The sequence below is a fragment of the Sinocyclocheilus rhinocerous genome, unplaced genomic scaffold (genome assembly GCF_001515625.1).
Source record: "Sinocyclocheilus rhinocerous isolate Xijiao unplaced genomic scaffold, SAMN03320098_v1.1 scaffold2135, whole genome shotgun sequence".
NCBI classification, from domain to species: domain Eukaryota; kingdom Metazoa; phylum Chordata; class Actinopteri; order Cypriniformes; family Cyprinidae; genus Sinocyclocheilus; species Sinocyclocheilus rhinocerous.
In genome coordinates, this window is record NW_015653505.1 from 1 (window position 1) to 8,860 (window position 8,860).

Sequence of the window (8,860 nt, forward strand, 5' to 3'; positions counted from 1 at the left end):
AGTAGATTTTTTTTCCTCAAGTGAATGCAATACGCTTCCGTACATTTATATACGTTTGAAGTGTTATATTTTTATGTATTTTTGATATATTTTATATACATTTTCAGCGCACTGCACCATTTTTTAGAAGTCATATATTTACGTTTTATACATTACTTATTTGTTTATTTAGAATATATTCATCGTCATGTTTAGTTTCAGTTTCATTCTCGTCGCTGATTGGATGCTGCTGTTTGACGCTGTGACGCGGCAAGATGGCTGCTCGCATAGGGCTGGTGAAACAGCTCCACTGTGCGCTTTTAAATACAAACTTAAGCGTTTTATCTCCGGGTGTACGACGGTGCTCGGCCCTGTCCTACTCAGAATCTCATAAAGAATTCACATCTAAAAGAGTACGGCGGAAGTTTATCGACTTTTTCCAGGAAGGTTATGAACACCGGGTTGTGCCGTCCTCCCCCGTGCGTCCAAGAGGAGACCCGAGCCTTCTGTTCGTCAACGCAGGGATGAACCAGGTACACAATCACATCACATCCAGGATAATGCAAACATAATAACGAACAACCACGTCAAAGTACAACGGTTCTACTATGTTTTTGGGCACGTTCCATGTAGTACTATTGTATATGTAGGGAGAAATATAAGGTTTGCGCTTTAAAATATTATATTGTGGATGGTGATAAAATGTAGTATTTTTTTTTTTTTATTAAATTATTATATTTGCACGTTATTATGTTCATTAAGTCGTTTGAAACATTGCCTATATTTGAACAATTAAAAAACTTAAACAATTTAAAACTTTGGAAAGCATAACTATATGGGGCGGGCCATGCTACAGAATTGGTCCACAGTAAGAGTTGGAAACGTCTTGAAAAAATTTGTCTTTTTCCAAAAAATCTGTATGTATGCACATTGTATAATATCCAAGGTACGCATTTATAGTAATTGTGCAGTTAATTCTCGTGTTGTATTTTCAGAAAGTTTTGGAATATTTGTCACTACCGAAACACAGTAATAATAATTTAATTAAAAGGTTATATTGACCTATTAAGATTTTGCTTGCATCTAGATTGTAAATGTATTTTTTTGCTATTTTATTAAAAACATTTTCAGAGGTAAATCCATAACAATTAAATTTTTAACAGTATTTAAAGTGCAATTAATGAGATTTGTTGTATTTTGAATCCAGTTTTTCTTTGTAAAAGGCAAAAATTTGATCATACAGATTTCCAAGTTAAGGATTCATTAACTATCCACTAAAAACTATCATAACATCTTAGCTGATAATTCAGTATGCTTTATTTTTGACAAAAAATCCCATGTTTCGGTAGTGACAGCACATTTTCGGTAGTGACAGTAATGCTTTGGTAGCAACCACATCTCATTACCGAATTTTAACTCGCATACTAAAACGTACTAAAATACAAAAATTGCATAACTGTACTAAAAGTTTGTTTATTTCCCCCAAATATGAGGATTATGTGTTCCCTTTTGTCACTACCGAAACAATGATGACATGTTTCGGTCGTGACTGTTTCGGTAGTGACAATTCTATGGGATAACACCAAAAAAAACCCAAAGATGTCACTACCGAAACTCCACCAAATGTGTCGGTAGTGACAATTTTAGATACTTTTGAACCTAGCTCAAGGATGCTAATCAGCGCATGGTTAGCTAGCACAGTTCTGAACAGTGGTACACATATAAAAACTAAATGTTATGGAATAACTCCCAAAAATGTGTGCTTAATTGCAGAAAAAAGGTGTTCGGTAGTGACGTTCCTTAAAGTTACACACAGATTTTTCAGACTTTTGAACACATTTACCTCAAAATGATGAGACCTATCTACTCACCATGTAGCTATGAGAGAGAGTGACACGTAAATATTTCCTGATCATAAATATAGGGATGTAGTTTCGGCCAATAGACTAAAACATACACTGTTTCGGTAGTGACATAAAAAATGCAGGACACATTTTTTGTATAAAGTTTCACAATTTACAAAGAAAATATAAAATATATATATATTTTTTTTTACTTCACTTTTTAAAAGAATCAAAAAGATACTTTTAAAAACAATGGGAAAAAATAACATTGATATGTCAATATCATTTTCATAAGTTGAAATTTAGGGGTTAGGGTTCAGCCTCCCAATTGAAAGTACCCAATAAATGATGATTTTATATATATTAAGCTTACTGATATTTTAAATATTATTGTGGGTTTCAATAGATAATAGAAGGTTCTTAGTAAACATTCAAGATTTGAATACTTGAATGCTTTTTAAATGTGTTTTTTGGTTGTGGGACAGCAGTTTGCACCAATTCTGTAGAAAGGCCCATATAAATAAAATAGTAGAGACTCAATGAATAGAAATAATTTAATAGTCAAAATATTGACCATTGTGCTTTTATTTACAGCCTGAAAAATCATTTAAAATTGTTTTAAGAGAGGTTTAAGTGCTTTTTGGGGTGACTGTCTTCTGTAATAATAATTTAGATGGTAGGTTAACATGGTCTGTGTTGTCTTGTAGTTTAAACCCATTCTCCTGGGCTGTCCGGACCCCCGCAGTGAGATGGCATCGTACCGGCGGGTGGTGAACAGTCAGAAGTGTGTCCGCGCCGGAGGCAAACACCCCATCACACCTTCTTCGAGATGCTGGGGAACTGGTCATTTGGTGATTACTTCAAGGTTTGGCCAATTATTGAGTTCATTTAATGAGGCATGTTTTTCTTAATTATATCTGGATGCTTCATGCCCCATAAAAATATCAAAATGAATTTTAATTGAAAACACGTTCATCATGCAAGAGTTATTATTCAAGTTATCATGTGTATGAATTGCAATTTACAGAGTCCCTACAGGGACATGGTAATGAAAAAAATATACGTGACCCTTGACCACAAAACCAGTCATAAGGGTCACATATATATATATACAAAGGATTTTTTTTAAATTGAGATTTATACATCATCTGCAAGCTAAATAGGCTTTCCATTGATGTATGGTTTGTTAGGACAGGACATTATTTGGTCGAGATACAACTATTTGAAAATCTGGAATCTGAGGGTGCAAAAAAATCAAAATATTGAGAAAATTGCCTTTAAAGTTGTCCAAATGAAGTTCTTAGCAATGCATATTACTAATCAAAAATTAAGTTTTGATATATTTACAGTAGGAAATTTACAAAATATCTTCATGGAACGTGATCTTTATTTAATATCCTAATGATTTTTGGCATAAAAGAAAAATCTATAATTTTGACCCATACAATGTATTTTTGGCTATTGCTACAAACATACCCCAGCCACTTAAGACTGGTTTTGTGGTCCAGGGTCACATATGAGTTGGAAGAACATTTATATTTTAATGCTTTTGCGTTCTCTTGCAAAACTACTGCATTAACCCTAGAAACTTTGTCTTTTCTCGCAAAACATTTGCATTCTCTCGCAAAAATATTGCATTTCCTGAGAAACTTTTTTTTTTCGCAAAAAATATTGCATTCACCAAGAAGCATTGCATTCTCTCACAAAACTATTGCGCTCCCCCAATAAATGGGTGTTCTCTTGCAAAAGTATTGCATTCCCCGCAGAAACTTTATCATTCTTTCGCAAAAGTATTGCATTCCCCCGAGAAACTTTTCTCTCGCAAAAAGTATTTCGTTCCCACGAGAAACTTTGCATTCTCTCACTAAACATCTGTTCTCTTGCAGAACTATTGTGTTCCTCCAAGAACGCAAGCAAACGTAGTTTCTTGGAGGAACTCAGTACTTTTGCATATTTTTGAATTAATAATTCATCGTCCAGGTGGAAGCCTGTGCAATGGCCTGGCGTCTTTTAACGGAAGAGTACGGCATTCCCGCAGATCGCTTGTACGTCTCGTACTTCTCTGGAGATGTGGCGAATGGACTCCCTGCCAATGAGGAAACGCGGCAAATCATGCTCAGCATGAGGTACGTTCACAAGTGCAAAGCAAAGTTGACAAACGCATTCGTTTTCTGTTGGAGATCCACTGGATTGTTGTGACGTTCACGTGTTGCCGTTCGGAATGAAGGATAACTTCTGGGAAATGGGCGAGACGGGTCCGTGTGGCCCCTGCACAGAGATTCACTACGATCACGTTGGGAATCGGAACGCCGCCTCACTGGTCAACGCAGACAGTCCAGATGTAGTGGAAATTTGGAATCTAGTATTTATGCAGTATAACAGGTTAGAACAGTTACTTCCAGTATTATTTGACTATTTATTGTAGTTTTTATTAATATTTTGAATGAGCTTTTATTTTTATATTTTCAAATCTCTTTTTAATTTTCTTTCAAGCTTTACAAACTTTAATGTGCAGTGGAGGCTTGTTCTGTGGGGAAGTGATGGTTCAATCTGTATATATTACCAAAATTATATTAAAAAATACTTATTTAAAAAAAAAAAACTATTTAGGTTTAATTTATTTTAGTTTTGGTTCAATTCAAAGCAATATTTCTAATCGTCATGTAATTAAGGGTTTTCATTTATTATTTATATTAAATCTTTGTAGTTTTGTTTTGTTTTTGTAGACATTTTTAGTAATTTTGTCATGTGCTTTTGTCATTTTAATTAGTTTTTTTTTTTTGTATTACTCTTTAGGTTTAATATATTTTTTATTTCAGTTTTATTTTTTTTTATATATTATTTACATTTATTGTATTTTTTATTGAGTTCAGTTTTAGTTTTTATTTTGCTTCAACCAAGGCAACATTTCCTGTTTTCATTTCCAAGCATTTATTAGCTTTTATTTTTATATTTTCAGTTTTTAGTAATCTTGTTGTGTGCTTATGTCATTTTTATTAGTTTATTTATTTATTATTCATCAGTTCATTCTTTAATTATTAGCTTATTATTTATTATTTTATTTTGCTTTTATTTTTTTCAATCAAGGCAACATCTACTATTTTCATTTCCGAACATTTATATTAGCTTTTATTTTTATATTTTCAGTTTTTATTTACATTTTTTAGTAATTTTGTTTTGTGCTTGTCATTTTTATTCGTTTTTATTTTATTTCAGCTTTATTTAAATCAACAAAATGTTTTAAAATAGTTGTAGTTTCAGTTATCGATAATAATAATGCACACTAGTGAATATGTCACTAGTCTCTCTCTGTGTTGCAGGGAGGTCAGTGGTAGCCTGCGACCTCTGCCCCAGTGCAGTGTGGATACTGGGATGGGTTTAGAGCGGCTGGTGACCGTCCTGCAGGGGAAACGCTCCAACTATGACACAGATCTTTTCACACCTCTATTGTCCGCCATCCACCAGGTCTCTGACCTTCATTTAACCTTTTACAGGAATAATATTGCAGGTTCTATACAAACTAAACCACATTGCCTCTATTGTTTGTGCATGCAGTGCTCTAAGGCTCCTGCATATCAAGGCAGGTCTGGAGAGGCTGATGTGGGTCAGGTCGACATGGCCTATCGGGTCGTGGCCGACCACATTCGGACACTCGGCGTGTGCATCGCTGATGGAGTTTACCCAGGAATGACAGGCACTGAGTGAGTCTGACTTCATTGAAGTACGCAGAGTCATTTAAAGTATAATATTCGCGCAATATGTGCTCTTTGTGATAGGCTGGTGCTGAGACGTATCTTGAGACGTGCCGTAAGTTTTCTACAGAAGTGCTGCAGGCCCCTGAAGGTGCGCTGGCAAGCCTGGTGCCTACTGTAGCTCAAGTACTGGTAAGATGATTACGACCAAGTTATTACTGGTATCACTGCATTGTGTTTGATATTTACATTGAGTTTCATATTTCCTCCTTTGTTCCTCTTTTCTCAGGGAGATGCCTATCCTGAGCTGCACACAGAGTCTGAGAGGGTAAGCATGTTCAAAAAGCACCACAGTTTTACATTTATTATTATTCATTTATTAGTAAATTCTTACAAAAATATACATTCGTGTTTTTTTTTAAATACTTTTATTTATCAGGAATACATTATACCAACCAAAAGTGAGAGTAAAGACATTTATAATGGTACAAAAGGTTTCTATTTCAAATAAATGCTGTTTTTGTCTTTTGAGAAACTTCAAGCATTTATTAATTATAAAATAATAAATTTACATTTATTAAGCAGCATTGATTTTAACATTGATAATAACAGGAAATGTTTCTTGAGCAGCAAATCAGCATATTAGAATGATTTCTGAAGGACCATGTGACACTGAAGGCTGCAGTAATGATGTTGAAAATTCAGCTTTGCATCACAGGAATAAAGTACATTTTAACACAGAAAATAGTTATTTTAATTGGTAGTATTATTTTTGATCAAATAAATGTAGCCTTGGTGAGCATGTTTTTTTCAAAAACATAAAAAAAATATTTTTGAATGGTATGTATTACCTTGTTCTAAAATGCAATTAAAGTAAATATTGAAGTGAAACACTAATAATTCAATAACACAATGGTTGATAAAAAACAGATAGCAGTCACTCTGAACACTTTGGTAACCGCACAGCGACACGCTAAAAAAACACTCTGAACACTTTGGTACCCGCACAGCAGCACACTAAAAAAACACTCTGAACACTTTGGTAACCGCACAGCGACACGCTAAAAAACACTCTGAACACCTCGGTAACCGCACAGTGACACGCTAAAAAACACTCTGAACACTTTGGTAACCGCACAGCGACACGCTAAAAAACACTCTGAACACCTCGGTAACCGCACAGTGACACGCTAAAAAACACTCTGAACACCTCGGTAACCGCACAGCAGCACACGAAAAAACACTCTGAACACCTCGGTAACCGCACAGCGACACGCTAAAAAACACTCGGAACACCTCGATAACCGCACAGCGACACGCTAAAAAACACTCTGAATACCTCGGTAACCGCACAGCGACACGCTAAAAAACACTCGGAACACCTTGGTAACCACACAGCGACACGCTAAAAAACACTCGGAACACCTCAGTAATTACAAAGCAGTAAGCTAAGAAACACCATGCACACTTTCACTCAGAACACCATAGCAACTGCAACACACAAAAAACACCCAGAACACCTCTTTACTAAATTAAAGAATCAGTCATGCTAAAAATCAGTCATAACACCCTAGCAATCAAATAGCAATGTTACAAAACAATCCAAACACCATAAATAAAGAAAACACCTCAATAACTGTATAACAACATGTTAAATCACTTAGCATAGCAACACACTGGCAGCCACTATGTAGCTAGGTGGAGCAGGATTTGGACCAGTGAGCTAGCATTTCAGGTGGTTAGAACAAAAACTATCATTAATATGAAAGTGATAGGATTTATTGCTTATCACTTAATGGCGTCACACCTGGTTTGGACACAGTATAAGACTGAATGAGGATCCTGACCCATTTTTCTCTGTCAGTGTTTCAGCCTTGCAGAGCGTCAGTCCTGGTACTGTGATGGGTCTCTGGTTTCAGAGGTGAGTGAGGGTCAGCGCTGTGGTGTGATTCTGGACCAGACCAGCTTTTACGCAGAGCAGGGTGGACAGGCGCACGACCAGGGTTACTTCACCAAGGATGGACTGCAGGTTATTGATCACATTCCATCTGAGATGTCTTATTTTTATGTATAAGCACAAGATTCACCATTGTGGTTATTCTTTGCAGGATGTGCTGTTCCCTGTAAAGTCTGTCCGTCTGGCTGGGGGTTATGTGGTACATCAGGTCACAGCAGCAGAGACTTTGAGAACTGGAGACCAAGTGCAACTTAATTTGGATGAGCTGGGAGTAGTAGGAGCAAAAGTACCAACACCATGGTAATACATTATGCAGATACCTTACAGTAAGTGTTGCATTTCCAACTCTAGGCTAACCGTATGGGCTGCATGGTCAAGCATACGGCCACACACTTGCTAACCTTCGCTCTGCGAGAGTTGCTAGGTCCTTCTGTTAGCCAGCGAGGGTCTCACTGCACCGCCAACTGGCTCCGCTTCGACTTCAGCGTGAAGGTACAATGGCTACGTGGCTGCCTTGGTGATTTAATTATTTCCAAAATGTTTAATACATGTGTATTTGCTTGTTTAAAGGGCTCCCTGAGTGTTTCTGAGCTACAGCAAGTTGAGGAGTTGGTCCAGAACATCATTCGTCAAAATGCAGAGGTGTATGTAGAGGAGATCCCCCTGTCCAAAGCTAAACAGATTATGGGTCTGAGAACAATAGATGAGGTAAATGGGGATGACTCAATACCACTTTCTAATTTCCAATACTGCAAATACAAAACCAATTCAACCAAAAGTCCTATCCATATCAGACCAATATTGAATATTGGATTGTTGTATCCCTAGAGGTATATATATTTTCAGGGTGTAAAATGGGGAGTCCAGTCCTGCTCCTGGAGACCCAACCTCTAGGGATGTCCCGATCAAGTTCATTGTGTCCCCGATCTGATCCAAGTCATTTAATATTGAGTATCTGCCAATACCGAGTCCTGATTTGATACTTGTACCTTTCTAGTGCTAGGTGCACACTTTAAAGTTTTTTTAAATCAATCCAATGTATACAACCACATGCAGAGAGTTCCTCAGGGGCAGGGACTCAAATGTAAAAAAAGGGGCATCTGTAACTAAGGAGTAGTTCTGATATAGGGCTGGGCGATATAGCTAAAAAATTTATCAACGATATAATGTTTCATATCGTTCGGTATCAATAATTATTGACATTTTTTATTACCTTTTTTAAAAAGAGCAATAGAATTTTTTTTTACATTTAACCACTGTATTTTTAAATTAACCCAATTTATTGAGACACGTCTAAACTAACAAAACAGTATCATGTATTTATGCATTACTTAATACAAAGAGCCAAATCGCCCATCACGCAGATTGCATTTAAAAACATAAGAGAC

General features: G+C 36.2%; 1 pseudogene; it reads left to right on the forward strand.

Annotated features, from left to right (window-relative positions):
• The first annotated feature begins 244 nt into the window (after positions 1 to 244).
• The window catches only part of LOC107716431 (alanine--tRNA ligase, mitochondrial-like), a 13,751-nt pseudogene continuing 5,135 nt past the window's right edge, over positions 245 to 8,860 (forward strand).